Genomic DNA, 25,476 nt, shown 5'->3' with positions numbered 1-25,476 from the left:
GGCACACTGATAATGTAATGAAATATCCCAACCAGCATCTTAACTTCTAGGCTAGAATCTGCCCTTAGTAATAGCTTTGATTGTAATGTAGCCTAACACCTTGATGATGAAATGAATACAAATCAGTGGGTATGGTTTGAGTGTGGAAGACTTGGAGATCTATTCTTAATAGGAAAATCACATTATTATTGTATCCTTTTCTATATGCAGTCGCCTACTGTAATGTTACCTCTTGGGCCTCCTCTTTCCCTCACTCTATCAAGTCTTTCTTTCTTTCTGTCCAGTGTCTCATTTCCTTTGAACTTTTTAAAAACGTATCCAAGTTTTTCACATCCAAAGTAGCTACCTTATACAAAGTATATCCCTGGATATCTCTCTCCCTCTCTCTCTCTCTCTCTCTCTCTCTCTCTCTTTCTCTCTCTTTTTCACACACACACACACACACACATACACACAGCCTCTCTCTTTTTTACCCTTCCCTCTCCTTCTTTGACTCCTTCTGTTAGGACATTTTCAGAATTTTGTATACCCTAGTTATTGCTAGTTATTAACATTCAATTCTCTGTGCACTGCTGTATCTCATTCGGTCACCGTCACTGTATTGTACGTCTTCTTAATTAGCTCACTGATGTTCTTCTCTTTGCAGTACATGAGCAATAATTCTCCAGTCCCTATATTCTATTTTGAACTTTTGTTATGTTATCTCATAGGTTCTGCAAAATTTTATACTCTAATGTAGGCTTACTGTCTCTTCTCTCAGCTCATCCCAGAACTGCTGTTTGCCAAAATCTGAATGTCACTCATTGTTTTGTCGTTACCGTTAGTTAATTTTTATTGGTTTGTGTTTTTGCTCTGCACACTCTTCCTAACTAAGGTTGTTAAGGATCTCAGCGTCATATATGCTGCTGAGTTCCCAATTTCTTTTTTCCCTCAGACCTTTCTTTGTAGTTTCTGCATTTTTGCACCCAGCTGTTTCTTAGTCATCTCCACCTTTGTTTATCAGAAGTCCCCAAATCACTGTGGCATGTATGGAGTATTTCCTGTATGCCATGCTCAGCACAAAGTGCTTTACCTGGTACTTCATTTACTCCACACTACAACCTAAGAAAATAACCGAGGTTGAGTTCATCTGTACAGTGAAACTTCCTTTTTCTTCAATGTCTCAATATCAGTTGTTACTGCAACCAGCTCTCTGGTCAACTAAGCTAAATAATTGGGAGTAATCTTTGATTTTTCCATTACTGCATCCCTACCCTATTCTCCACATCTAATTAAATATTAAACACTAATTAATTGAGGAACTAAATTCATAAACAGTTTCTCCCATTCTTATTTTTCAACGCTCTACATGAATCCCTTATGATCGCTCATCTGGATTATTGTAACAGTGCCCTGACTGATATCCCTTTGAAATCAACCGTGCCTCGAGTGTCTACCGTGATCTATCTAGAATGGAAATCTGACCACATCATTTACTTGTTTAAACCTTTGGTTTCTAATTACCTACAGGATAAAGTCCAAGACCCTTAACGTGGACGGGAGGCCCTCTGTTATCTTGCCCCCTGTTAGATCAATGGCTTCCTCTGTAGTCTTCCTTTACCTCCCACCTTTGTTATTGTAAAACTGAACTGTGTTTGGTTGCCTGAATATACCACCTTGTTTCTCTATCCAGTGCATCTGCTTGGGTTGCACTCTGCACATACAGTGCTGCCACCCACTTTTGTGTCCCTTTTTATAAGAAACTGCTATCCTTCATCAGTGCTTCATCCTAGGTGTTCTACCTCCCTAACGTTCCAGTTCATCTGAATAGATTGGGTATCACTGTTCTCTGCTTTCAGAATACTGAAGAACCACTCCTGTTGCTTGTATACTTGACTCTTCCCAAAGTGTTAGCTTTCATTCATCATCAAAGAAATTCATTGAATAAATGAGTGAATGAAAAAAATGAGTGAATGAGTTAGCCTCAAGCATCACTATTTAACAATGAGAGACAGATGTCATGTAGCTCATGAGGTTAATCTTCTTCTGAATAAAGGAAATGGAGGAGATAAACCCTGAGGTCTCTCTTGCTCAGTAATTAATTTTGGCTGTGATGTACTTTAAAGGTAGAACATAGGCACCTGCATAAATATCTTTGTTTACACAAAAGAACAAAGGATGAATCACGTAAAGTACTCTGAGTTTAGAAAGGAACAAGACTGGTGAAGGATTAGCTGGAGGGACCAGTAATTTACGATGATCTAACACCGAATTATCATCTGTGTGCTGCTGAATGGAGAAAATTAACGTACATCAAATAAACAGAAGGGTGTATGAGGATGAGTGAGATTTATTTCCTTTCTCTTTTGGAAATTAAAAACAACTGCACAGATAGGTAAAAGTAGTGTAATTAACCCCTATGTAGCTACTGCCAAGCCTTAACAGTGACTAATATTTTACAACATTTATTTCCTTTATCAACCTCCCCGAATGCCTGCACGCTCATATTCTGCGCACTTTTGGTGAATGGTTGTGAGTGGTGAGATACTCATGTGTAGACTACTTCATAGTCATTTTATGGTGGTTAGGTAGTGAGCTGTCTCCACTGGGTTGTGCCCAACTGAATGTGCTATATATTTTATTAACTATTTAGCAAATGTCAAATGTAGTAGGGAACATTGAGATATAATACAATAGGGATAAATTCATTTATTTTTCCATGATATGAAGTTTATATTCAAAATTCAATTTTAGGGATGAGTGTTTACCCTAGCAGTTAAGACACTCTATACCACATCAGAGTGTCTGGGTTCAGTCCTGGCTCTGGTGTCTGATTCCAACTGCCTGCTAGTATGGGCCTTGGGAGGCAGCAGTTGATGGTTGAAGTGACCGGGCCCCTACCACCCATGTGGGAGATCTGCACTGAGTTCCTAGCTACTGGCTTTGATCTACCCCTGGTTGTTTCTGGCTTTTGGAGAATACTGAATCCATTTCTGTTCTCTCTGTCACTCCTATCTGTCTCTCTCTATGTGCCTTTCAAATAAATAAATTAAAATTTAAAACATATTTAACTGAACCAAGTTATTTTCAGGATGTTTCTATTCATCTGCCTATTTATTTATGGAAGAGCTTTTAATATAATTTTTAAGACAGGTCAGCTTTGCTATTTGTGCTATCAAAGCTGTGGAAGTAATTAGTATTGTTTATAATCAGATTTTCCCATGTGTCTGGGAAGACTTAGTCTGTGATTGTGGCTTTAAAATTAGGATCTGGGGTTACCAAAGCAGAAATCTGGGGATAGTGGTTCATTAGAACATATTCCAGCTATGTTCTGAATCTGTTTCTACATTTATATCCTGGTAATGATTTGCCAGAAATTCATGAGAATTAAGTTCTATTCCTGTTGCCCCTACTAATTATCAGAATGACCTAATGAGTCATTCCATTTGCCCTCCTCCTTTCCTTAATATGAAATTATGGCTCATAGTCTCCAAGGATCCCTTCAGCAAGGGGCAGCCAACATGCATTTGTATTTAAGTGATGAAGTAATAAGGTCGGCAACATCAGCAAGCTCAGTATTGATAGCAGAGCCTCCTGCTTATGGCACGAGTTCCGTTCTAACCTGATGCTGAGAAATCTAGGGACAAACCCTTAAGATTAATTTAACAAGGACCAAGAGGCAGATGAGATACGTAGCAAGAAAAATCAGGATTGGAAACTTGACCAGATCTTAGATGCGAGTCGCCATGAGTGGATTTTATATTTTAGAATTTTAATGAAACTGGATGATCATTATACAATTACACACTTGGGTTGTGTCACCTTTATTTTATATAGCTACACCACATCTATACAGATTTGAAAGTAAAACTGTAAAATTTTCTCATAACTTTGTGTTTTTTCATCCTGTCCACTTTCTCCATTTTTATCTTTCTGGAACCCTACAAAAAGGACAAGTCTTCAAACATTCCAGTAATGCTAGCTAATATTTGTATATTGCCATCGTGAAAAATCTTTGTACACCCTGGCTCTTATTTACCAATGGAAACAAGTCACACAACCAACTTCTAACTACAATCTCTCCTTCTAAGGGCCAGTGAGAACCCCTGTTATCTAAAACCCTCTTCTTATCTCAAGAAGGAGCTTTATGGTCTTTCTCAAGAGTGACAACAGGCACCAATCTAAGAGCCACCCTAGGGAAAACAGAAGTGAAAATCCTTAGATTTTGATGACATGTCCATACTCATGTTATCACAGCTCTCCCCTCATGTTGGAGGTGGGGACAGGCCTGTAACCATACTGTCTAACTCTTATTAACTGCTATGATGTGTTGAGGACAGAAAAATGGATTAGCGGTAAAAGGGTGTAAGACAAATGCTGCAGAGTTAATCATGCACTGTTGTCCCCTTGAATTGTAAATGATGCCACTAATAGAGAAGGAAAAACAATGAAATGTAGTAAGTACATATTTAATCTGTTTACTTTTACCAATATATTAAGAATTGCATGTGCTTCCTGAAATTGACTATTCTTATAACTTTATAATTCTTAGATAAAGGGAGAAAAACCCTTTTTACTCTGTGAAATATGTATTGAAGACTAATTTCTGTTTCAGATATCGTGTTACTTTACTTTTTAAAGACAACATAATTAAAATCAGTTATGCTGTATATTATTGATAGAAACTAAAAATTGTATTTTCATTACTCTGCTAGCAATACTAGAATTTTAGTGTTTTTTCCAGGCAGTGATTTCTTTACAACACCTTACGGGCAAACAACTATGCCTTTAAGTTTTTGAGTTTGGGTTAATGTTGCTCCCTCATCTGCTTAGTGGTTCCCTGAGAAACATTCTACGTTGTTTCCATCACAAAGTTTATTGTGAGAATATTTGAAACTTCTTTTTCTACAGTTATCTAGTTGGTAAAATTCTAGATTGTATGATTTGTACTGCATGTTATTTATAATTGATTTCATGTAATCTTGAGTCAAGAACTTTCCCCACTGGGAAACCACCCATGATAGCAGAAAGAACAGAAAGCACCAAGATGCCTCCCATAGTTCTATACCTGACGAGCTGTTTGACCTTTGTCAAAGTCAGCAGCTTGCTCATCCTCAAAATAAGGAGCTTAGGGTAGAAATAGTCTGAGATCTTTTTAAAGTTTCCAGGCTCCATGATTCTTCATACTCATATGATCAAAATCATGAGGTAGTTGTACTGTGGGATGCCAAGGATAAATTGCATTTAATTCTAATTAAGTTCATACACCTATCATTTTGCATCCATTTGCATGATGGAATCATTTGTTTTAGGGTTAGTATGGTAAAGGGAAACTTGCCTGCCAGTAAATTATTGTTCTTATGCTTGGATACATGCAACATTTTCCTAGGTCATTAAGCACACATTTTCAAATGAAGACTACAGTAATAAATTAATGCATTCTAGCAGTGCAATCTGTTCCACTGACCACCTTTTGCCCTACTGGAAATTCTCTTGAGCTTGTTTGAAAATTGGCCTTTTAGACAAGATAAAACTACATTCTGGAAGACTAAATATGCATAACATGAAACTAAGAAAATGCAACATCAGTGAAAATCAACTTGCAGAAGAATTTCATGCTGAGAAGATGAATAAGGAAAATTAATATTATAGTCAGATTTTTTTAGCTACTGGATAAGCTAATCTGCCCCTTGACTTTCCATACTGAAACTTCTTTGTACAAAAAAGTACCTGACTACAGAGTATGGATTTTATTTAACTAGTTGGATGGTGGTACATCAAAATGCTAATAGTCTCTGGTTTTGGTTTTTCCCAAATTGGGTCTTTCAGCACTATATGCAGGTTAATAGTATGTATCTACTTGACTATGTATTGGTACCCACGTGCTGGTTAACCCCAGTGTAAGTGTTACCTGTGAAAGTCTTTTTGACTAAGTTAACATTTAATTTAGGAGACTTCAAATGAAGCAGATTGCTCTCCATAGTGTGAGTGGGCCTCCAAGTAGTTGAAAGCTTCAAGGGAAAATGAGGCTCCCCCAAGGAAGATGGAATTCTTCCAGACGGTCTTCAGGTTGGAGCAAAGCTTGCCCTTCCTGGGTCTCCAGCCTGTTGGCATGCCCTGGAAATTACAGACCTGACAGCCCCCAAAATCTTGTGAGCCGTTACTTGAAAATGAATCTCTCAGTAGACATACACACACAGACAGACATGCCTATGTGCACACATGCACACAAACACACTTTGTGCTTTTTCTCAGGGGAACCCAATATCAGAAAGACATGATTCCACATATAAAGATTGTGAAGTACAGTGAACCCTCAATGTCCATAAGTTCCAAATCCATGGATTCAACCAGTTGCAAGTCAGAAATATTCAGAACCAAATGTCTGTACTGAGCATGTACAGACATTTTTCTTCTACTTATTCCCTAAACAACACAGTACAACAACTATTTATGTAGCATTTATATTGTATTAGGTTTTATAATTAATCTAGGAATGGTTTAACATATACAGGAAGTTGTCAGAGGTTCTGTGCAAATACTGTCATTTTATAGAAGTGATTTGAACATTGGTAGATATCCACTGATGGCCTTGGCACCAACCCACTACAGATACCAAGGTATAACAATTAGCAAGACTACTGGAGGTCACCTTCTTTATGAACTTGGATTAGTCTCTAACTTTTTGGGTTTCAGATATCTTTATTGATTCAGGAAATATAATGACCTCTGTCATTTATAACTTAATTAAATTCTTGGAAACAAAATATTATGTCAAACAATACACAATCTTCTCTGTGTCCCGAGGAAATTGCAAACGAGGTAAGAAATATTTCAAAAAGTCTAACACATAGTTTGTTTGTTGTTTCTTTTTTTTTTTTTTGCTTTCTTACACTCTGACATTTTTTTTGAAATCTTCCCCCCCCAGAAATCTTTTATTTATGATATGTAAACCATGCATTTCATAAATACAACTTTAAGAACATAGTGATTCTTCCTACCCTGCCTGCGTTCCCACTTGCACTCCCACTCTTCATAGTTTACTCTTTAAAAATTGTGTTTGGCAATAGTTCCCCTAAGTCTCATGTATGTTCTTTTGTTTCTTATCCAATTGAAACAAATGCATATATCGAATTATTCAGTTGAACTTTATACTCCTTCTACATATCTTGGTTAGATTTATAATCATATTTTGAAGTCTATGTTTATTGTTATTGTCAGCATTTAATTTTTCATGTCCTCTTCATTTTTATACAGTAAGAGTAAAATTGAAGTATATATATATATATATATATATACATACATAAGTACATGTGCAAACGTAAGTTAAAATAATAATTGAGATATTGCTGCCTAGAGAAAGATGGTAACTGCCAAATTGAAAATGTCAGTTGCCAGGCAGTCACCCTACAGTTATATCAACTGAGGTCCCCAAATCTCAATACATGATGCTAAGAACAATTAATCAGGAGAGTATATAATGTATGAAAATGTAGGCAGTATGAGAAGAGAATATGCAGAATTGCTGACTATGAATAAGGGCTATGGCTGAGCCAGAGTTAGGGAACAAGAGCCCACCGTATGTAACTGCATCCTTTTATCATCTCTGTCCATAGAAACATCTGAAGCAGGTCAATGGAACTCTTTCCTCTTAACTCCAACAGGGTCTTTGGTGAAGGAAATACCTCTCACATAGCCTGCTCTCAACTTGTACACTATGCACACGTGTATTTCTTTATGATTGATCTCTGACCAACCTCAGGTTTTTCCACAGATGTTGAAACATTGCCTTTTCTAAGGAACTATTCCTTTCATTCCAAAATCATGGCATGTTATGGTTTCAAAATGAGTCAAATTACAGAGTTAAGACCATTTTTTGAGAAAGATGATTCTGTAATGGTTCAATAAACCAAAAGTTCATTTAAGCAATAACGTGCCAGTGTACACTAATTATTCTACATAATATAATGTGCTTTGTATATTCACTGAAGGATTACATGAGATTAAAGGAGTAACTCTTAAACACTAGCTGGTCTTTTCTGAATCCATTACTGCAGCCGAGTTCCTTTATGTCAGCTGATGTGTTTCTGGTAAATTTAATTTGGCTGGAACAACTTCCTTAATGAATTACAGCTGACTTAGGACTTATCAGGGAAAATAGAAAACATTACAGCTACATGGCCATGCAACGAACAGGGATGTGAGTGTGCTGATTCAGAGGTTTTGGGGTATCTGAGATGGTGGGTATTATTCTTTGAGTGAAAAATATTTTATTCCAATAGAAACCTCAGCAAAATGATCCTTGTGGATATTCCAGGCCTTTCAAAATCTTAGTAGGGGTCATCATTCCATTTATTTAATAAAAACCCTTGGGACATGACAGATTTAATTAAGGCTCTGAGATTGAACAGTATCAGCACTTTCTGTATGAGATGATTGTCCCAGAGAGAGTATCACTTTGCAGTTGATATCCAAATCAGATTTCATGAAGCTACAGTCTCTTGAATTGGAAATAGGTCTGACATATAGGTAATGCATTTTGTCAGGTAGGGACCCTGTTAAACATCTTATGAGAAAATGACATCTTCTGGGGTGCATGTACCCAGTCAGTCTCTTCCGGACGATATGATTTAAGGAACAGGAGAAAAAAATCAACAGTTGAAGGTGGGTTTTGCTTCTGTCCTGGCTTTCTACAGAGTGATGGCACAAGCATTTATGGACACTGTCTCTTTGAAGAAAAAGACATTTGGATGTCTTAGAACAGACTTCTGTTGGGACTAGGAAATTTCTAATTCTTTTTCTTAGGAAGATTTTGGTCAGCTTGTCATCAGCTTCCCTGTTCTACATGTTTGGCTTCTGTGCTCTTCATTTTTGACTTCAGCTATTCTAAATCGGATCATTTAATGAGTAACATCATCTGGCTGGAGATCATTTTGCTACAAGGCACATTTTCTGCTGACACAAAACTGGTTTGGCTTTCCTTACATTCTCTGATCCTTACTATCAGGCTTGCAGGTTTTTTTTTTTTTTTTTCGTTTTGTTTTGTTTTTAAGTTTTAACAGTGTCTCTGAAAATGTGAGTGGAAATATTATGACTATGATGTTTTTAAGCTATAAAATATTTACCTATATTCAAAGACAACCAAACCTCAATTGTTTTGTATGTATTTGAAGAAACTCATGTCTTACAATATAGTCTAAATTGGGATTTAATTAGAATTTTATTGAAAAAGGGGTTGATTAGAAATATTTTAAGACAGCATTTAAAAAAGTGAGGTGAGGGGCCAGTGGTGTGGTACAATGGGTTAAAGCTCTGGCCTGAAGCACTGGCATCCCATATGGGCACCAGTTCTATCCCAGCTGCTCCTCTTCCGATCCAGCTCTCTTCTGTGGTCTGGGAAAGCAGAAGATGGCCCAAGTCCTAGGGCCCCTGCACCCGCATGGGAGACCCAGAAGAAGCTCCTGGCTCCTGGCTTCGGATTGACTCGCTCCAGCCGTTGCAGCCATCTGGGGAGTGAACCAGCAGAAGGAAGACCTCTCTCTTTGTCTCTGCCTTTCTCTGTAACTCTGTCTTTCAAATAAATAAAATAATTATTTTAAAAAAAAGTGAGGTGAAAGGAATATCCTGTGAAGGAAGAAAGTCTCATTTCCGCGATGGAACAAAAATATCAGGCAATACATGTAGAAGCGGAGATAAGGGGGATGAATGTCAAATTAGAGGCTTTGTCTTTTCCGGCTGGAACCATGGAGGGTGCCCAAGAGAGGAAGAAAGTTCCTGCTGTGCTAGAAACCCTTAAGAAAAAGTGGAGGATTTCCACGGAGCTGAGGATCAAGCACCTCAGAAAGAAGTTTGCCCAGAAGATGCTTCGAAAGGCAAGGAGGAAGCTTATCTATGAAAAACCTAAGCACTATCACAAAGAAAACAGGCGGATGTACAGAACTGAAATCTAGTTGGTGAGGATGGCAAGAAAAGTTGGCAACTTCTATGCACCTGCAGAGCCCAGATTGGCATTTGTCATCAGGTTCAGTGGTGTCAGTGGTGTGAGCCCCGAAGTCCGGAAGAGTGTTGCAGCTTCTTAGTCTTTATCGGATCTTCAGTGGCACCTTTGTTAAGCTCAACAAGGCTTCAGCTAACATGCTGAGGACTGTGGAACCCTATATCGCTGGGGGGCATCCAAATCTGAAGTCAGTAAATGAACTAATTTACAAGCGTGGCTATGGCAAATCAACAAGAAGTGAACTGTTTTGACAGATAACATTCTGATTGCCCGGTCTTTTGGTAAATACAGTGTCATCTACATGGAGGATCTGCTTCACGGGCTCTATATTGTTGGGGGACACTTGAGGAAGCAAGTAACTTCTTGTGGCAACTTCAAGTTATCTTCTCCCCAAGGTGGGATGAAGAAGAAGACCTCTCATTTTGTAGAGGGTGGAGGGGCTGGCAACAGGGAAGACCAGATCAGTAGACTTATTAGAAGGATGAACTAAGCTGTCTGCTATGCTATTTTTGTAATCTGGTCAGATAATAAAGAACTGTTACAGTCAAATTGAAATACACTGTTGTATTGGTGACTTCCTCTTCCCTTGACTATTGTGTGAATCTGTGTGTGTGATAGAATTTAACTAGCAGTTCCTCACATGCAAAACTAGGGTACACTTTTATTGTGTGAAAAATTTTGTGAGATTTTTTGTTTATGAATAAACGAAAACTTAATTTTTCACCTTTGAATTGTTCTGAGTCAAAAGGGAAACCTTTCTTATAGGCATTTGTACATATTGCCATTGTGTCCATTTGGGGAGTGAACCAACGAATGGAAGATCTCTCTCTCTGCCTCAGCCTCTGCCTCTCTGTATCTCTGCCTTTCAAATAAATTAATTATTTTTAAAAGATTTATTTTATTTATTTGAAAAGCAGAAAGAGAGAGAGAGAGAGAGAGAGAGAGAGAAAATCCATCCACGGTCTCACTCTCGAAACAGCTACAACAGCCAGGGTTGGGTTAGACTGAAGCCAGGAGCCAGGAGCTTCTTCAGCGCCTCCCAAGTGGCTGCAGGGGCCCAAGGAACTGGGCCATCTTCCACTTCTTTCCTAGGCATGTCAGCAGGGAGCTCAATGGGAAGTAGAGCAACTGGAACTTGAACAGGCACTCATATGAGATGCCAGCATCACAGGAGGCAGCTTTACCCTCTAAGCCGGGACGCTTTTTTTAATAGGATCTAAATAATTGGCCTAAATTAATTCATCTTTCATACAGTCAAATCAGGACATAGGGCAAGCCGTTAGCCTAGCAGTAAAGACACTGGTTAGGACCCCACTCATGTCATAATTGAGTGCCCAGGCTCAGTTCCTGGCTCCAGCTCCCAATTCCAGCTTCCTGCAGTTCAGCCGCAGATGATGTAGCAGTGACGGCTTCTGTCAGCCACACAGGAATCCTGGATACAGGCCCTGGCGCCAAGCTTTGGACCTCCCAGCTGTTGTGGGCATTTGGGGAGTGAACCAGCAGTTGAGGTTCTCTCTGTCTTCCTCTCTCTCTCTCTCTCTCTCATATAACTAAACAAACAATGTTTAAAAGTCAGGGTTTTATTCTAGACTTACTTGATTCCAACTCTTACTTTTTAAAAAACTTTCATTATATCATGACTTTTTTTTATATCTGAACTTCCATAATTAAATGCTGAAGTTCCAAATAGTTTAAGACAATATTTGCCATTTAGCATTACAATTATATTTTGCTCCAAGAAAGACAAAATTTTCTAATCAGTTTTGAATATTGCAAAAGTTGCAAACAAATCCATTCCAACTAGATTTTTTTTAAACTTTTATTTAATGAATATAAATTTCCAAAGTACAGCTTATGCATTACAATAGCTTCCCCCCCCTCATAACTTCCCTCCCACCCGCAACCCTCCCATCTCCTGCTCCCTCTCCCCTTTCATTTACATCAAGATTCATTTTCAATTCTCTTTATATACAGAAGATCAGTTTAGTATATATTAAGTAAAGATTTCAACAGTTTGCATCCACATAGAAACACAAAGTGAAACATACTGTTGGAGTACTAGTTATAGCATTAAATCACAATGTACAGCACATTAAGGATAGAGATCCTACCTGAGGAGTAAGTGCACAGTGACTCCTGTTGTTGACTTAACAAATTGACACTCTTGTTTATGGCATCAGTAATCACCCTAGGCTCTTGTCATGAGTTGCCAAGGCTATGGAAGCTTTTTGAGTTCACCAACTCTGATCATATTTAGACAAGGTCATAGTCAAAGTGGAAGTTCTCTCCTTCTTCAGAGAAAGGTACCTCCTTTTTTGATGACCTGTTCTTTCCACTGGGATCTCACTTGCAGAGGTCTTTCATTTAGGGTTTTTTTTTTTTTTTTTTTTTTGCCACAGTGTCCTGGCTTTCCATGCCTGAAATACTCTCATGGACTTTTCAACTGGATCCAAATGCCTTAAGGGCTGATTCTGAGGCCAGAGTGCTGTTTAGGACATCTGCCATTCTATGAGTCTGCCGTGTATCCTGCTTCCCATGTTGGATTGTTCTCTCCCTTTTTTGTTCTATTGGTTAGTATTTTCAGACACTAGTCTTGTTTATGTGATCCCTTTGACTCTTAGTCCTATCATTATGATCAATTGTGAACAGAAATTGATCAAATGGACTAGTGAGATGGCATTGGTACATGCCACCTTGATGGGATTGAATTGGAATCCCCTGGTATGTTTCTAACTCTACCATTTGGGGCCCTGACTGTTGATGAACAACTTAATACTTCATCCCTCCTAGTATTTTTGTTTATTTGTTCTACTTAATACTATTGGTTGAATTCTGTAATTAATACACAGTTATTCTTAAGTGTTGATACTTAACTGAAAAAAATGATCCCTGTTAAATATAAGAGTGGGAATAAGAGAGGGAAGAGATGTATAATTTGGGACATGCTCAAGATGACTTGCCCCAACTAGGTTTTTTAAAAAAAAATGTTTATTTTACTTGAAAGGCAGATATACAGAAAGAGAGAATGAGATATTCCATTTATTTGAAATATAAGTGTCACAGAAACAGAAAAAGTTATCCTCTGGTTCACTCCCCTAATGCCCACAGTAGCTGGGGCTAAGCCAGGCCGAAGCTAGCAGCCATGAACATCTCCAATGTGTGTGGGCAGGGGCCCAAGTACTTGAGCCTTTATGTACTGCCTCACATACACATTTGCAAGAAACTGCATGGGAAATGTAGAATAATCAGGACTTGAATGAGGACTTGAATCAGCAGTCAAAAATCAATGGATCCTAATCCACTGTACCACACACCTGCCCTCTAACTAGATTTTTCATGCTGCTTTTATTTTATCAAATACAGTAAAAATTTCAAGAACTAAAAGGATTCTTTTCAAGAAAGTGGAATATTGAGAACATTTATAATATGTATATATTGTTCTACTTGTAAGCTCTTGCCTCCAATTAATATGAAAATTTGGAAACTTTCTTATCATGCTTACTGGTTTAATTCTATAATTTTTTTTGTTGTTGTTATATTCCTACAGTATGCCAGGCATTGATCTAGGAGAAAGGAAGCAAAAACAAGTAATTCCCAGTTCATAGTTTTGAGAAGCTGGTATACCGAAGCTGGTATCCTGTAGAATTCACCAAGTCCTATCTGTCTCTCATTAACACCCATGAATTGCAACTGTGTAGACTGCTAGCTCAAAGTTCTGGATAGAAGTGCACTGCTATTCCTGTCTCATAGTCTCATAGGATACTCACATGAGAGATACCTCCCAACACACACTCATGGAACTTATCACAAAGCATATGAAGAAGAAAGGAATACCCTTAGAGAGAGTAAACTGGCAGGAATCTACTATAAAAGTTGTAGGGGGAAAATCTGTAGGGATGAGGACGGGTAGGCAGGTGGTTAGCTTGAGACAAGCATGTGCTGGGTAGATGTTGAGAAATCTGGAGGCAAGAAGGAGACCGCAGGGGAAGGTGCTGTAAGCTGAGGCCAGAAATGAAAGCAGGACCAATCCAGACAGGCCGTGTCCTGTGGCAGGTTTGCAGTGCCTGGGTAGGTATTCAAGGGAACGAAGGTCTTTCTGCCACTTAGTTATATATGGATGATCTTTTTAATTTGATAAATCACAGTGAAGGTAGCCTGTTTTGAATTACTTCATAAACATGCTTATCTTGCATTTTCTCCTCTATTCCTTAGTTTTCCTTTTTTGGCCTTAGATTTGTCAACAAAACGTAGTATTTTATCTTAAATTCTTAGATACTTAATTATGTTATAAATATTTGCTTGCCTGATGAGAAATGTTTAAAATATGACATTTTCTGTATTTTCATGGTTGTCTAACATTAAAAGAAAAAGACACAAAAGCATTGCAGAAACTAATGAGAAAATGTAGGAATGAGCATCCCAAGAGCTGAACATGCATCAGCAAAAATTATTTATAATTTTTATTATAATTATTTTTAAAAGTTTCCTTTTAACACAAAAGGCTGAATCTTCACTATTGAAGACATGTCAAAAGTAACTTGATTAAAAACAGCAGTATTTCGCTTTTGCCATTAGAATAAAAAGACTGAATTGTTACTGAAAAGCTATGAAGTGCAGAACTCTGGAATTTGTGGTGAAAGGAAATTGAAAAAGAGCAGAACATTTGGATTCATGTTTCATGAAATAATTTGTGTGACAGAATAGGAAGGCAGTCTGAAGGAAAATTGACATAATTTTTTCCTAGGATTGGGAAAGGCCAGATAAATATGTCACAGTTAACAAATGCACCATTGTGCATGAACAAAATATATTCTACTCAATTTGTAAATATTAATTTTTATTCATTGGAAAATATTTGCATGTTTTTAAAAGCATGACCAAAACTCTCCTCCTTTTCTTCCTTTCCTACTTTAATTTTGAATAGGTATTAAGTTGGACAAGAACCAGGAAGGCAGAAATAAAAAAAAGATTTATTTATTTGAAAAGCAGAGTCAGAGAGAGAGAGAGAAAGAGAGAGAGAGAGAGAGAGGGAGATTTTCTGTCTGCTTGTTCATTCCCCAGTGGCCACAACTGCCAGGGCTGAGACAGGTTAAAGCCAAGAGCTTCATCCGAGTCTCCCAGATAGGGTGGCAGGGACTGAGCACTTGGGCCATCCTCTGCGGTCCCCAGCCATTAGCAGGGAGCTGGTTCTGGAATGGAGCAGCAGGAATATGAGCCGCCGCCAGTGTGGGATGCCAGCATCACAGGCAGCAGCTTAAGCTGATGTGCTACAATGCCGACCCCTACAACTTTCTTAAGAAGTTAATTTATTGGGGCCAGCATTGTGGCGTAGCTGGTAAAGCCTCCCAAGAAGCATCTTAACCAGGAGGAAAAACTCCTGCCCCAGAAACAATTCTGAAGTCGTAGAAACATTAGTTCTTTAGGAAACACCTATTGTGACGTGAACTGTGGAATGTACAATACATAGTATGCACATGGTCTTTTGCAGTGTCTAAAAGCTAGCATTGTTTGGTGTAGAGACTATGTAGAACTGTTCCACCAGATTATATAATCATAAAACTCTCTCCCTACTCTGTTGGGCCAAGCACTGTGTCTTCATGTCTTCTCCATCTTTGTCTTAACTAGAGAATCTTATATAGTCTCTGTGTGCAGAAGATCGTTAGGAATATCTGATTTATTCAAGACTACTGACACAAACAGAATCAGGAATGCAGAAACGCCATCTCTAGCTTCTTCCCTTCATGCAGTGTAAGAACGCTGTAGTTAATCTGTTGGTGCACTGCTCACTCCCCTTTGTACACACTGCTTGTGCGTATGCCAGGGGGTCCCTTCTATAAATCCCTGTCAGTGTTTCTGGAACCCCATGCTCGGACTGCGTGTAGGTGAACTGGCGACATTGCTGGGAATTAGCATTTCCAGAACTAGCCCTCACCCAATGCTAGACATCTTTGTGGATTCTTCCCCCACAGTTTGATGTATGATTATACATCAGCTTCCTCTCCTCTCAGGCAGGACAGCTCTGGAGAGTCTTCCATACTCCGTCCTGCAGGTCCCAACCTACACTGACTGCTTATCAGCAGTGATGATCTTTGTGCACCTGAGCACCTCCTGGGTTGCATCTTTTCTTTCTCTGAAGTCCCACTCCCCTAACAGGTGATGGCACTCACAGCCTTGTCTCAGGATCTGCTTCTGGAGCAGCGAACAGGGGCCGGGGTTCCTGGATTGTGGAATTAGCCACAGATGTCTTTAAGAGTTTGTGGAAAGGCATTGAGTTATGTGGAATCTACTTGAATTAAATTATCCTGCAGCCTTGTCTCTTTGGGCCAAATCAAAATACTCATTGTGTACTGTGATGGGAGGTGGAGGGAGGTATTATTATTATCAGTCTGTGGACAATTAGTTTATAAGCAATTGGAACTCAATTGTAAGCTTCTCTCTAAAATGTATTCCATATGGAAAGCTTGCAATTTAGAGGAGAAAAGCAATGGGTTAAAAATAGGTAAAAGGGCCGGCACTGTGGCTTAACAGGCTAATCCTCTGCCTTGCGGCGCCAGCACACCGGGTTCTAGTCCCGGTTGGGGAGCTGGATTCTATCCCGGTTGCCCCTCTTCCAGGCCAGCTCTCTGCTATGGCCCGGGAAGGCAGTGGAGGATGGCCCAGGTCCTTGGGCCCTGAACCCGCATGGGAGACCAGGAGAAGCACCTGGCTTCTGGCTTCAGATCAGCGAGATGCGCTGGCTGCAACGGCCATTGGAGGGTGAACCAATGGCAAAAAGGAAGACCTTTCTCTGTCTCTCTCTCTCACTATCCACTCTGCCTGTCAAAAAAAAAAAAAAAATAGGTAAAAGAAATTTTATAGATGGGCTATCATAGGACAATCCATCAGCACCATAAAATGCACATATAAACAGCTATTTATACGGTCATATAATTTGAAATTTTAACTGTATTAATTGACATTTTCATATTATGAGGTTATACTTCGTTTACATAATTTGTAAAGAAAAGGAACTTTAGCTGACTAGCATGCATTTGTTTGGAGGGGATTCTGAGTGGGTTAGGTGTATGAAGTTTAACTACAATTAGAATCACACTTTAAGTTAAGAAAGATCACAAAGCAGTGTGTGTGTGTGAGAGAGAGAGGTGGTGAGAGAGAGAGATTTGTATTTTATATTCTCAAAAGGAAAGGATACTAGAGCAAACGTTACAGTTTCCAAATCAGAAAGACATTATGGTGGCATGTTGCCACTGAACTTCTGGTTTAAATGATATGAGTCAGTCTGTTCAGCAGTTATTTGTAGCAGTTTTAATATAGTTACAGACCAGTATATGGAGCTCCTTGGACTAACTGAACCTCTTGGCAAGAGAAGCAATGCATAGATCTAGCCACAGCTGAATGGAATGATTCCAGAGTGTGGAACACAAATTCTGGTGTAGACTCGACCTATCAACAGTGAATGATTTAAGTAAATAAAATCTCAATTAATATCATACATCTTTAGTTACTTACACTATGGCCACATTGATCTCTTCCAAATTTGAATTTTATTAGCTTTTTAAAATACATTTAACAAACATTTTCAATCTTTTTTAAAGTTAGAAAACTTGGGCTTGAATCCAAGTCCTGCTGTTTCCTGTTTGTTCTTGGACAAGTTACTTAACATCTCTAAGTCAGTTTCTGGGGCTATAAAACAGATAGAGTAGTATTCAGCTGATGGGATTATTTGTAAGCATAGATGATGAAACATAAAATATATAATTTACTCCTATACTATATTATATATATTATCCTATGGAGATACTCAGAAAAATTTAAAAGCATTAAACGCAGCAGTGCAGAATGTAAGTACAGAGAGTTTTATTGGAGTTAATTGTTTTCTGTCGTAATGAAATTCGCACCTACTTTGTCAGGTAATACGTACACTAAAATAATATATGTATAAACTCAACCTGACACAAAATAGAGAGATATCTGACTTTGGACAAAATATGACATCACTAGCTTTTAAATCAGATCCTGTTAATGTTTTTAGTAGATTGTGCTCTTTCAATTCTGTTCCAGCAACCTGGGTTCATCATAAAGATCTGTTTATAGAAATGGAAGAATGGACTGAGTCAAAATGGTGTTAGAGGTCGCATTCCATTGGGCAATAAAACGTTATGATGGGGGAGGGGGTTTGGTGTAGTGCTCAAGTTGCCATTTATACCAGAGTACCTGGATTGAGGACCCAGCTCTGCCCCCATTCCTGCTTCCTGCTAACATGCACCCTTGGAGGCAGCAGGTGATGGCTCAAGTACTTGGTTCTCTGCCGCCCATGTGGGAAAATTCAGATTGAGTTCCTGGCTTCTGGCTTCAGCCTGGCTCAGATCTGGCTATTGTGAGCATTTGGGGAATGGACCAGTAGACAGGAGGTCTGTCTGTCTCCGTCTCTCTCTCTCTCTCTCTCTCTCTCTCTCTGACTTTAAATAAATATATAAATAAACAAATATATTTTTAAAAACTGATGATGAATCTAAACTAGGAGACATTTTCCCACCATTAATTTAGGTTAAGGATTTTGCTTTATTACTTTACTTTCAATTCTAATAAGCATCTCAAAAAATTTGTGTGTGAGTATGGGGTAGAGGTTGAAAAATTCACCTAAAATTTCTATGTAAGGGCAAGAAAAAACAAACAAAAAAACCAAGATAGCTCTAATGATAAGAATTAGGCAGGAGGCTGTCTTATCAAAAATAAAAATACTGAATGAGACTGTAGTAATGAAGACAGTTGATATTGGAATCACAACACACAAACACAACATTTGATAGAAATGAGAGCCCAGAGAGATCCAAATGAAACTCCTAGCTCCTGTCTTCGGCCTGACCCAGCCCTGGCTGTGGGATCATTTGGGGAGTGAACCAGTGGATGGAAGATCTCTTTCTTGGGCTTCTCTCTGTAATTCTGCCTTTCAAATAAATAAAATACAAATCTCAAAAAAAATTTAAAAAGAGAAATGAGAGCCTGGCCACAATCATATGAAACTTGACTTATGACAAAACTGATTCTACAGTTTAAGGAAAAATATGATCTCAATATTGAAAAATAATATAGCAAGTTATCTGTATGAGGGAAAGAAAAAAACAGTGAGTGCTTATTCTATATTTTACAAAGAAATTATTTCCAGAGAGATTAAAATCCAAAATGTGAAAAGAAAAATTATAACACATTAGAAGGTAATAAAGAAATAAAACTTTATGATTTTGGATTAATTAAAGATAAGAAAGCACTAATCATAAGGAAAAGATAATTAAATTTAACATTAAAATTACTCTTCAGTTCATCAAAAATATACCATAGATTAAATACACAAGACAGAAATCCAGAGATGTTCATAACACTTGTGACAATGGATGAGCATCCAGAATATATTAATATATTGAATGTATATGTTTGCCATACATACACAAAATGACAAATAGCTCAATAGAGTTGAATAAGCCCTTCCTGAAAACCATAACCCAGTCAAGGCACTTGTCGGGGCTGGTACTGTGGCCTAGTAAGCTAAGCATACACCTGTGGCTCCAGCATTTCCTAATGGGCACAGGTTTGTGCCTCGGCTGCTCCTTTCCCAATCCAGCTCTCTGCTTATGGCCTGGGAAAGCAGTGGAAGATGGCCCAAGTGCTTGGGCCCCTACACCCATGCGGGAGACCTGGAAGTAGCTACTGGCTCTTGGCTTTAGATTGGCCTAGCTCTAGCCATTGTGGCTGTTTGAAGAGTGAAGCAGTCTACTCTCCATAGACCACCAGCTGGGCCCGATTCCCTTCACTGCTGACTCACTTAAATGAGATTGAGGGATTAGAGGTAGGAGAAAATACCCACATGGTGCAGTTGGACCCCATCTTTTTACTCAGTCAGCTGTTCTGTTTGCAAAGCCTAGCTTTTGACATGGTTTCGATGGGAACAGTCCTGCACAGTTTTGATTTAGCTTTGAGCTATGTTTTAATTAAAGCACAGGGGGCTAATGCCTTACAAAACTGAATTATTCCAGAGTCTGGGATAGGATATGAGGATATGAAAAAAAAAATACTCCAAAAGAGGACACCACTGTCTGTCTAGGACTAAGGTGTCTATCTTAATGGATTCCCATCTTTTTATTTATCAGGTTCTAGTTGGGAACCATGGTGGTGGGAACTGTGACTGAAGGAACTATGCAATTGAAATTCTTGGTCATGACTTGCGCTAGCTTTATATTTTAGGCCTACATAGAACAGTATGATCCTAAGCTTACCTGTATTATTCCTGATTCAAAGGTACTGCTTCAATATTTCTGTATTGCTATAATTTTTTGTTATATCCTTCTTAATTTTTTTCCTTTACATGAATTTGTTTTGAATTTTATGGAATGACTTCCTGAACCATATTGGATAGGTCATCTCTTTCCGTCTTCTAATCTATCAATGTAGTGAATTTACATATGCATTTTCCAATGTTAAAGTAGCCTTGAATTTCGGAAATATGACAATTTGATATGCTGCCTTATGTTTTTATGTATACACTCGCTGAATGCAGTTTGCCCAACTTTTGCTAAGGATTTTGTTGTTGTTCATTAGTGTATTGGCCTGCAATATATCCTTTTTTCTTTTTAAAATATTATATTTATTCTTGTTTATTTGAAAGGGAGGAAGGGGGAAGGGAGGAAGAGAGAGAGAGAGAGAGAGAGAGAGAGAGAGAAAAGCAAATGCCTGCAACAGGTGGGCCTGGACCAGGCTGAAGCCAGGAGACTAAACTCAGTCCAGATCTCTCACATGGTGACAGGGACCCTAGAACTTGAGTCATCACCTGCTGCTTCCCAGAGTACCTAATGGCAAGAGGCTGGAATCAGAAGTAGATGCAGGACTTGATCTCAGACACTTGAATGTGGGGCGTGGAAAGCCAAGCAGCATCTTAATCACTGTGCTGAACAACTATCTCTGCATTTTCCTTTTCTCTTGCTGGCTTTGTCCATTTTTGTTTCAAAGGTAATTTGTTAACATAAAATGAGGTAAGAATTATTTTTTCCCTTTTTATTATCTAGAACCATACTCTCAATAAGGTAGCGATTAGATGAATGTATGTCTTGGACGCTGGAATTGTGGCTGGTGTGGACTGGCATGTGCTGTACAATACAATAAGATTCAAAGTCTTAGATTCAAAAAACTACAAGATATCCATCCAATTTTTATATTGACTGTATGTTGAAATAATAACACTGTTGATACTTATGTGACAGCTAGAAAAAATTTAAATTATGCCATGTAACTCACATTATGTTACTATTGGGCAGTGTTCATTTAGAGTATTTCTGTCCTCAAATTCAAAGGCAGAAAAGATCATTGGTACTACCTTTTCCTCCAACTGATAAATAGTAAATAAATTTCCTCAGTAGTAGAAGAGCTATAACTAAAGCACCCTGTACCCTATTTTAAATTTTATTTTTTATTTCAAATACCCACACCTTCAATTTACCAAGAACAAAATTGATATATACTTCAGTGAAGAGCTGGGTGAGCTAATGAGCCTAAGATTTGGGAGAAGTGAGAACATTTAGTTGCATAAAGGAATGAATGAATATTTCTACTGTGGATTGTGTACTAGAACAACACCCATGTAATTAGTGAGTTGTTAAGGCTTAGAGCTAGAACTCAAGTCAGCTTTGCCTGTGGTGTGCTTTCAATCAATGATTGAGAGCTGAGATGAATGTCATTAGCCTTAGCCCTGTGCTTTAAGGAGGCAGTTCGGTCAATGATTACCAACGGACTCTAAAGTCAGATTATCTATTTTGAGACTTCTGAACCATTATTTCTATAATCTTAAGAAAGGCAGAAGGGTACATAGCATAATAATATAACTTTGTGTTCTACTTGTTTGATAAAAATGTGTTTCGATTTGATAGAAGGATTCTGAGAATTCTCTTTGATTTTTTTGATTAATTGGAATTAAGAACATTAATGTTTAAGTATAAAAACAAACTAATTTTAAATGAGGACAATATATATTCATTTTTGTTCTGGATAACTAAAGACTCATCTGTATTCACTTGTGTACTTTTCCTTATTAAATCCACCAGAAATAAAAATCATGTTGTCTTAAAAAAAAAAAAAGAAAACAGAATCAAGAAGTTACTTTCTGCATCACAGGCATTTCACAAACATGAGCTTTCAGTCAGGCACAATGTGAATTTCAAACTTTATAACTCCAATGATTTTCTGTATTTTGTTATCAAAGTGATATATCTGTGTGTTTAAAACTTTTTAATGTGTATTTTTTAGTGTACAAACATTTTCTTCATTGTTGCTTGAATATTTGTAAAACTGTGGTTTAGCTTTGCCAAAGATTAGATCATAAAACATAATTGAGAAAACATCTGTTTATATATTTTGGTTTTGTTAAAGAATCACTTAAAATATTTACATCTGAAATAGTTTACAGTTCATATTTTTCTAAGATAGAAAGGAAATATTATACTTAAACTCTTCTGCTAATTTCCATAAACCTACATAAGTAAGTTAGAAGACATTTCAGAAGTTGGGGCAGGTGTTTGGCCTGGTACGTAAGACACCAGTTGCATTGCATCAAAGCTTGGTTTGATGCTAGTCTCTGGCTCCTGACTCCAGCTTCCTGCCAGTGTAGACTCTGGGAGGCAGCAGGTGTTGGCTCAAGTAATTGCTTTCCTGCCACTCGTGGGAAATCTGGATTGAGTACCCTCCTGGATTTGGCCCTTGCAGGGGCCTGGGGAGTAAACCAGCAGATGGGAACACTCTGTGTTTGTCTCTTTGTTTCAACAACAATAACAACAGCAAAGCTAAGAGAAGTTCAGATGCAAGCTGTTAATACTTTATTCTTGGAGCCAGCGCTGTGGTGCAGTGGGTTAACGGCCTGGCCTAAAGCGCCAGCATCCCATATGGGCACCAGTATGAGACCTGGCTGTCCTACTTCCGATCTAGCTCTCTGCTATGGCCTGGGATAGCAGTAGAAGATGGCCCAAGTCCTTGGGCCCCTGTACCCGAGTGGGAGACCCAGAAGAAGCTCCTGGCTCCCGGTTTCTGATTGGTGCAGCTCCGGCCGTTGCGGCCAACTGGGGAGTGAAACAGTGGATGGAAGACCTCTCTCTCTCTCTCTCTCTCTCTCTCTCTCTCTCTCTCTAACTCTGTCTCTCAAATAAACATTTTTTTTTTTTTAATTGACAGGCAGAGTGGATAGTGAGAGAGAGAGACAGAGAGAAAGGTCTTCCTTTTGCTGTTGGTTCACCCTCCAATGGCCGCCGTGGCCGGCGCACCGTGCTGATCTGATGGCAGGAGCCAAGTGCTTCTCCTGGTCTCCCATGGGGTGCAGGGCCCAAGCACTTGGGCCATCCTCCACTGCCTTCCCGGGCCACAGCAGAGAGCTGGCCTGGAAGAGGGGCAACCAGGACAGAATCGGCGCCCCGACCGGGATTAGAACCTGGTGTGCCAGCGCTGCAAGGCGGAGGATTAGCCTAGTGAGCCGCGGCGCCGGCCTCAAATAAACAAATAAATCTTTAAAGAATACTTTACTCTTGTCAATTTTAACATCTATCATGTGAATAGTTGCAATAATGCATTTAAATAATGGTTAAGGTTGAAACTCAGTTTATTTTAGCATAGATTTCATGCTTGGAAATAAAAATGTAACTTGACTATATTTGCCACATGCTATCAAAGTAAATATTAGTCTAGTGTCTTCTTTTATAGTGAACACTATTCTAGGTGAAGGCATGATAAAAATCCAAAGACCAAAACAGATTCAAATCTGTGCTTTCATAGAATTTATAGTACAGGGGAGGAACATACAATAAATAATATAAGTAAGTAAAATATGTGACTTGTTAGACCTTAAAGGAGAAAAATAAAACAGGAAGAATGGTGGGAAATGCCCATACTAGAAAATTCATTGGATTTTAATAAGGGGATCTGAATGAGCCTCATCGACTAGGTGACATCTGAGTAAAAATGTGCAGGATTTGAATGAGGGAAGCCTGTGGCCACTCGTCAGGCAGAGGCAATGGTAACTGCAAAAGCCCTGACAAAGATGCAGGACTGAGGTATTAGGGAACATCTAGGACTCCAGTGTGGCTCGGGGCTGTGTTAGGTGGACTTATACTAAAAGAAGTGAGACTGGTAGTGGGATACACTAATGATGCAGACAGAGTTCCAGGCCACAATGTGGCTTTTACTCTGTGGTAGGAGAGTTTTGAGTCCAGGAAGAGTGTGAGAGAAATGTGGTTCGGTAGGAGAGTTCAGTGCAGATACTTAGTTTGGGACAAGTGAAGTTAGAAAACCCATTCTTGATTGAGATGCATGGCCCCTAAGACAATCTGTCAGTGTGGTAGAGATATTAAGATGGTTCACTTCCAAGTGCATTTATCAGAGGATTCCTGAAATGCAGGCACCTTGCTGGGAAAGATTTCGTGTTAATATTAACTAGTTCCTGCTGTGAAGGAGTTTGAGCCAGACGTACAAGGGCAATGCATTACACTGTAGCAGAGCTGAGCACTGTGTTCTATGTGATCATGTGAAAATGAGATTTCCTGCACCTTGTGTTGGGCAGACAATGAAGAGGAGGTCAATGCTGTGGGAAGAAAGGAATTAGAGATAATTTACAGGTAGAAAAAGATCTTATTTGAGATTGGTAGAACAAATAAGAGTTGAAAGTTTGGGATGCAGGAAGTAACAGACTAGCATGCAGTCGGTGGCTAGAGAGACAGTAACTAATCTAGGAAACTGAAATTAGTTCAGTCTGCCTGGAATATAGAATTTCAAAGCAGGTCAAGACCTGGAGTAGAGAGGTGATCAGTAGAGAAGCCAGATCATAGAAATGCTCGTCAAACCAGAATACAGATTCTGTTCTGAGGGCAATTGAGAAGTATTGTAGGATTTAGCCATTTCCAGAAGTCTGGAAGAGCAGCTGCAAAGTCAGAAGATCAGAGTAGACACACATATAGAGAAAGAGTCCTATAAGGTACTCTGTTACTTGACTCTTAGATCATGGAAATACGTCCAAGCAGTAAACGTTTTCCAATTAAAGAGAGAATTATAGAAAGTTCCATTAGGGCTTTAAAACTTTCTTGTCTCTAATTATACTAGAATGCGCAGACTTTTTGAACTTGAACCAACTTTACTTGAATTTGTTAATGATACTTTATTACATTTGTTTTAGAAATAAAACTGAAATCCAAATCATTTTGGCACTTTAGCCAGCAGCATGAGTAATTTCATAGAGTAATAGGCTTTAGGGCTTCCATTTGAATCCCATTAAGGATTTCTGTGTAATCTTGAAAGATATTAATAAGCTGTATGGACTGAGAAAGATCCTTAAAAATGAATTCTTTCTATTACCAGCCAGAGAGGCCAATTTCATATAAAGCAAACTGCCCAGTTGCACGTTTGGCTGCACTGGAATCAGCTGGCTCTTTTGTTTTCTGACAGTTTTGCCTTCTTCTGGGGAAGGCTGATTAAAAGTA

The 25,476-nt window shown here is 38.7% G+C and overlaps 1 protein-coding gene and 1 pseudogene across 1 annotated transcript in view; both read left to right on the top strand.

The window, feature by feature from the left end:
- Positions 1 to 25,476, top strand: part of ROBO1 (roundabout guidance receptor 1) — a 453,969-nt gene that overhangs the window by 194,527 nt on the left and 233,966 nt on the right. The window lies entirely within an intron of this gene.
- On the top strand, positions 9,723 to 10,466 carry LOC133747621 (large ribosomal subunit protein uL30-like; annotated as a pseudogene).

The sequence above is a fragment of the Lepus europaeus genome, chromosome 2, assembly GCF_033115175.1.
Source record: "Lepus europaeus isolate LE1 chromosome 2, mLepTim1.pri, whole genome shotgun sequence".
NCBI lineage: Eukaryota > Metazoa > Chordata > Mammalia > Lagomorpha > Leporidae > Lepus > Lepus europaeus.
Note: the sequence above shows the minus strand (reverse complement) of the source record. Positions and strands in the feature narration are given on the sequence as shown.